Source organism: Quercus lobata, chromosome 2 (assembly GCF_001633185.2).
Source record: "Quercus lobata isolate SW786 chromosome 2, ValleyOak3.0 Primary Assembly, whole genome shotgun sequence".
Classification (NCBI taxonomy): domain Eukaryota; kingdom Viridiplantae; phylum Streptophyta; class Magnoliopsida; order Fagales; family Fagaceae; genus Quercus; species Quercus lobata.
In genome coordinates, this window is record NC_044905.1 from 54,346,996 (window position 1) to 54,353,217 (window position 6,222).

General features: G+C 37.4%; 1 pseudogene; it reads left to right on the forward strand.

Moving 5' to 3' along the window:
• Positions 1–284: 284 nt before the first annotated feature.
• On the forward strand, positions 285–5,491 carry LOC115966485 (annotated as a pseudogene).
• The last annotated feature ends 731 nt before the right edge of the window (positions 5,492–6,222 follow it).

Below are 6,222 nucleotides of genomic sequence, written 5' to 3' on the forward strand. Positions count from 1 at the left end.
TGTGAGAATCATCTACGGTTTTTAAAATCGGGCGATTCACTGACTTATTTACATATGTCGGTTTTGGGAGTTAAAAGAACCATTTTTGTGAACGGTTCATGATTAGCCAGATCGGACCATACGGTCCAGTCTAGATTTCAAAACCATGCAGTGTAGCTCACAAAACCCAATCCAATCTTAAACCCTAATAACACCTCTCTCTCTCTACACAAAAATTGAAAATCCTGTGTATCCCCAAAATTAATTCACAAACCCAAACCCTAAAAAACAACCATGAGACACTAATGGCGCTTGCTTCTACGACCTTACCACCTTCTCTGATCTCAGCTTTACAATTCCACTCACTCCTCGCATTTCCAAGTACCTTCCAATCCCAATCTCAATTTCAATAGTCCACCATTTCGTTCTCTCACTTCACTCTTTCATGCCACTATCTCACAACAATCCCAATTCATAAACCCCAAAGACCCCATTTCTCGTAGATTTTCGTCTGAACCCGAACAAGCCATCGAAGAGAAAGACACAGATCACACTCACTTAGTTGTAGCTGATATTTTTGCGAAACCTATTGTGGGTGTGGATGATATTAGGAAAGAGTTAGAGTGAACAATATTGTGATTATTCATGAATTGGTGTTAAGGGTTCTGGGGAAGCTCAAATCGAGCCCCGATGTGGCGAAGAGGTTTTTCAATTGGGTTTGGAGAGTGATGGTCAGAGACTCAACTCTAAATTATATAATTCAATCTTAGGGATTCTAGGTGTTAATGGGTTTGTTAAGGAGTTTTGGGATTTGGTTGAGGTTATGAACAAAAAGGGGTATAGGATATCCAAGGGTGTGCAAAATAAGGTCTAGGAGAGGTTCCAAAAGGATGGGTTAGGTGGTGAATCTGGTGATGTTGAAAAATTGAGGGTTGTGTATGCCTCTGGATCAGTGGATAATTTGGTAGAGAAGGTTTGTTCAAAGTTGTGTAAGATTGTTAGGAGTGAAGTGTGGAGTGATGATGTTGAAAGGAAGATACAGGAATTGGGTATTGAGTATTCAAGCAATATGGTTAAGATGGTATTGGAAAATGTTGGTGTGGAGCCAACAAAAGTGTTGATTTTCTTTAGGTGGGTGGAGGAGAGTGGGCTGTTTAAGCATGATGAATGGACTTATAATGCTGTGGCCAAAGTGTTGGGGTGGGAAGATTGTATCGATAGGATTTGGAAAGTTGTTGATGAGATGAGAAGCAATGGGTATGATATGGAGTAGGAGACATTTGTTAAGGTGTTGGGGTGGTTTTGTAAGAGGAAAATGATTAAGGATGCTATGGATTTGTATGAGTTTGCCATGGCTGGTGCAAATAAGCCTTCTGAGGATTGTTATGTCTTTCTATTAAGGAAAGTAGCAGTTGGTAAACAATTGGATATGAGTCTTTTTTTGAGGGTTGTGAGGATTTTTATTGAGAGTGGGAATTTGTTGACAAATTCTATGCTTGGTGCAATTCTTAAGTCATTAACTAGAGTTGGTAGACTTGGAGAGTGCAATAAGGTTTTGAAAACAATGAAAGAAGGTGGGTTTGTGGCTAATGGTCATTTACAGAGTAAAATTGCATTTTAGTTTAGTAGCACTGCTAAAAAGGATGAGGCAAGTGAACTTATGGAGAATATGGAATCATCTAGGTCCACTCTAGATTACAGGACATTGGCATCTTTCATTGAGGGACGTTGTGTAGCTAGGGATTTTGACAAGGCTTCTGATTATTTCAAACAGATGGTTGAAAAAGAGGGAGTTTCTTCTGCTGGTTAAGCATTCCACATTTTGGTAAATGCTTATTGCCAAAAGAACAGTGCAATAGAGGCATGCACGCTTCTTGTTGAGTTGCTGAATATTGAACAATTGAAGCCATGGCATATTACATATAAAGAATTGATAAGTAAGTTGTTGGTTCAGGGTGGGTTTCAAGATGCTTTAAGTCTTTTGGGTTTGATGAAAAATCAAGGGTTCCCATCCTTTGTGGATCCATTTATTGAGGACGTATCAAAGTTTGGAACATATATATATATATATATATATTTTGCAATTTAACACCAAAACAATTTTGTTAGTTAGTATCATTTCCAAACTATTTAGAAAACTAATATCTTAAGTCTCTGGGACTCAATTTCATTGTAGCAACTTGAGTCCCAAGGACTTGATTTTGATGTGCTGGAACGTGGAACTTGAGTTTTAAAGACTCGAGTTCGCTAAAGCTAGCATAAACACTAGAGACAAACCCAGAAACAAAATCAAACCCAACCCAAAAATCAAGCAAAGAAAAACCGGAGACAAACCCAGAAACAAAATCAAACCCAACCCAGAAATCAAGCTACCGTGGGTTTAGATTTGGATTTAGGGTATTTTATATTTTATTTTTTTTTATCGTGGGGTTCTTTGTTCTTCTTTGGTACGTCAAATTCTTCTTCTTTTTCTTCTTTCTTCTTCTTCTTCTTATGGTGGGCCTTTTTGTGGTTAAAGTGGGCTGGGCTGCCTTTTGCAGTATTGGGCCCGAGTATTCTGAGTAAGGGAGTTGAGACCGGTCCAACTGCAACTCAATTTGGTCCGGCTTGTGCGCAAACTATGTCTCGTTTGCCAGGAGCATGCTTACGGCGGGCAAAACGTGGTGCTTATCCTCTGTTTCTGCCGCAGAAGTAACTTTTCTCTAGTTTCTGCCGCAAAAGGAACTTTTCTCCAGTTTCTGCCACAAAATGAATTTTTCTCCAGTTTCTGCCATAGGATTGACTTTTTTTGCTATGTAGCAAAACTTTCTATTATGCAATAAAGCTTCCTGTTGTGCAACAAAACTTCCTGCTGTGCATTAAATCTGTTTGTTGTGCTTTAAAGTTGTCTACTGTGTTTTAAAGCCTTCTGCCGTGCAGTAAAACTTTTTACAATGTGAATGACTACTCTTCGTTTTTACTACAGAAATATTTTTCTACTTCCTGCACATAAACAAATTTAAAGTCCAAAGAAAATACCCATCAAACAAATGTTAGTTTAAATGGGTTAGCATATTCTCAAATATATACATACATATATGAGTGTATATACTTATATGTATTCACATATACATATATAAAATATATTTTGCAGAACATGAGAAACAAGATATATGTATATATATACTTATGGCAAGATAATGATTAGTTTGTGTCAACAAGTAATAACAAATAAAAAAGAAAGCTTCTGCAAAAAAGGTTTAGCTAGTATAATAGCTAACACGGTAAATATAATGAAAATGTGCTACAGTAGAATAACTAGTACAAAAAGTAAAGATACCACAGCAGGACCACTGATGCAGCAGACGTGATAAAAATGTTCTACGGCAGAATAACTAAATACAGCAGATATAATTTATAATGAGATAAATCAAATATATTTGTAATCAAAATCAAGTATCGAATCTTCTCATAGGATAAGTAAACCAAGAAAGAACTAAAACCCTAACTTGAACAACCTTGTTATAGGATTTTGCCATCAAAGTTGTGCATTTTGGAAAATAGGCCTAAATGGCTACTAGCTATTACTTTTGGGGACATCAAAGAGTGGGTTTTCTAAGAGGGAGGGAAAAGATGGTCTATTGATCCATGCCCCTATTCCTGCCGTATTTTCTCTCTTTGTTTTACCACTTTCTTTCTTTCTCTCCATTCTTTCTTTACTCTTAGTTTTTTATTACTCTCCTGCCGTGTGTTGTTCCCCATTTGTGGTCTTTCCTTTTCCTAGGTCCTTCTCTCTAGGCACTTACTACTCTCTTATCATGGGTTTTCCTTCCTTAAGTGCTTCCCTTAATTTGGTCTCTCTCTTTCAGTGTTTTTCTCTCTTCCCTTGTTTTTCCTTTTCTTCCTCTGTTTTTCCTCCTCCATTCCCTCTCGTCTTTTTCTGCTCGGTTACCTTCCTTTTATAGCCAACTGATTCAATGGGATTTTTCCCTTTTACCCCTAGGGCTTCACCAATTGTTTTTGGATTGTTGTGGGCATCCTTTCAAGATTACCCACTCAGCCATTGGTTGCCCAGACCACTGCCATTGTTCAGTTCATGTCTGCTACACCACTACCCATTTCACGACAAAATTCCCTTTTGTTTGTTCCTGCTGTATACCTCTACCTCACTACCTAGCTCTATGACATGCATCAGATGGTCCTAACCATTTATTACTTCTTTTGGGTAAGATATTATCCCAGCAAGATATATTCCCCAAAATAAGTCACGGCAGGAAACCAAATATAGACCCCCTTTTCCCCCCACCACCAAACCACGCCCTCTGAATCCCCTTGACCGTGGGCCCACCTCCCTTGTATTGGCTAGGTGCAGGTTGGTGGTGCCCTGGCCCTTCTGTCCTTGCTCTGCTATTTTCTGTGTTTGCCTCCCACGCTGTTTCTGCTGTAGCAGATTAGTTTTGTTTTGGTTTGCTGTGTGTTTTGTCTTATTTCTTCACGCATTTCCTACTACGTTTGTCATTTTCCTTTGGTTTGACTTTTCTTTCCTTCACGTGATTCCTGCTGCTGACACTTCCTACCGTTCCTTATTTCTTTTCATCGTGCTTCTTCATATCAGTTTTCACACGTATCCTTTTATACAAAAGAATTTGGGCCTTTGTGGACCAGATAATGTTGACTGGATCAAAAGGGTCTTGGGCCCAATTTAGCTTTGTTTACCAAAGCCATTCTACCACGGAATTGTATTATGTGGCAAATCTGTATTCTGTGGCAGATTTGTGTTCTGCGGCAGATTTGTGTTTAGTTGTAGATTGCTTTCACTTGCACTTATTTCTTTGGACCTTTCTTACTCTTCGGTCTTCTTGGTGGGTCTTTGGGCATTACTTTTTTCATTGGGTTTTCTTCCTCATGGGCCTTTGGGTATAGTTTTGCAAAAATGGGCATCAACACTTCTTCACTTAGTCAGATTCTTCTAGGTTTTTATTTTTTTTTTTATCGTGGGGTTCCTCTTCTTTGGTCAGATCCTCCATCTTCTTCGTCAGATTCTTACTCTTCTTCTTCTTCTTCTTCTTCTTCACGTCTTCTTCTTCACTTAGCCAGATTCTTCTTTTTGCAATACTGAACTCGAGCTTTATAGGCTCAATTTTAAGGTTGTTGAAAACTTGAAATTGAGGTTATTATACTCGATTTAGCACACCAAAATCGAGTCTTACACACTCGAAATGTTAGTTTCCTTAATAGTTTGGAAACGATGCTAACTAACAAAATTGTTTGGAGATTGGTGTTAGTTTGCAATTTTTTCCATTTGGAACTAGTGATGATGCTATCAACTTTTTGAAGTAAATGACTTCAAAGAAGTTTCCAACGACATCCGCGTTTCTTCGTACATTTGAAGCCTTCTTCAAGGCTGGAAGGCAAGCTCAAAATTTTCCTTTCCAAATGCCTAGTCTACATTTGTAACTATGCTGATGTCTTGAATCTCTTTTGTTCCATGAAATCTAGAAAAGGTTCTTTTGCCACTAATGTGGTTGCATAGGCTTTTTTGGCTATATTTCTTTTTGTTTCATGTTAGATTAATGTATTATAATATTTCTTCAAGAAATTTTGGTATGCATATTTTGTATTCTCTTTCATCCAAAATTATTGACTATTGTGTCATCATAGGCTTTTTGTGGCTAATAAAATATATGGTTATTTGACTTTCCCAACATTTTTCTCTTTATCGTATTTGTCTCATGGGTACAGTAGAACGCTTACTGTGACACCTCAAGTGCTTAGTGATTGACTAGATTATTGATGAGATTAAAGATTTCCAATTTTCTAAGTCTTCGCTTGGGAGGAGGGAATGGAATGGAATGGAAAAGAATGAAAAGAATCATTTTAGAATATTCTTCCCTTCCTTTGTTTGGGAGTTTTAATGGAGGGAATGGAAAGCTCATTCTCTTATTTGGGAGTTTAAGTAGGAGGGAATGGAATGGGTAGGAAGGAACACTCATTCCTCTTTATTATTTTAAAACCTCAAATTTTCATTCTCCTGAAATTGGGAGGAATTGGAGGGAATAAAATTAGATTTAATGATTTTTTTTTTACTAAAACTCCCAAAATACCCTTGTATATTCAATTCTTTATTTTAAAATAGGGGTCTAATAGTAATATTTTCATAAAATGATTCTGTTCCATTCCCTTCATGTTGCTCCCAAACAAGATTACTTACATTCCATTCATTTTTATTCCTTTCCATTCTTTTATTTTAAAACATCCAATCAA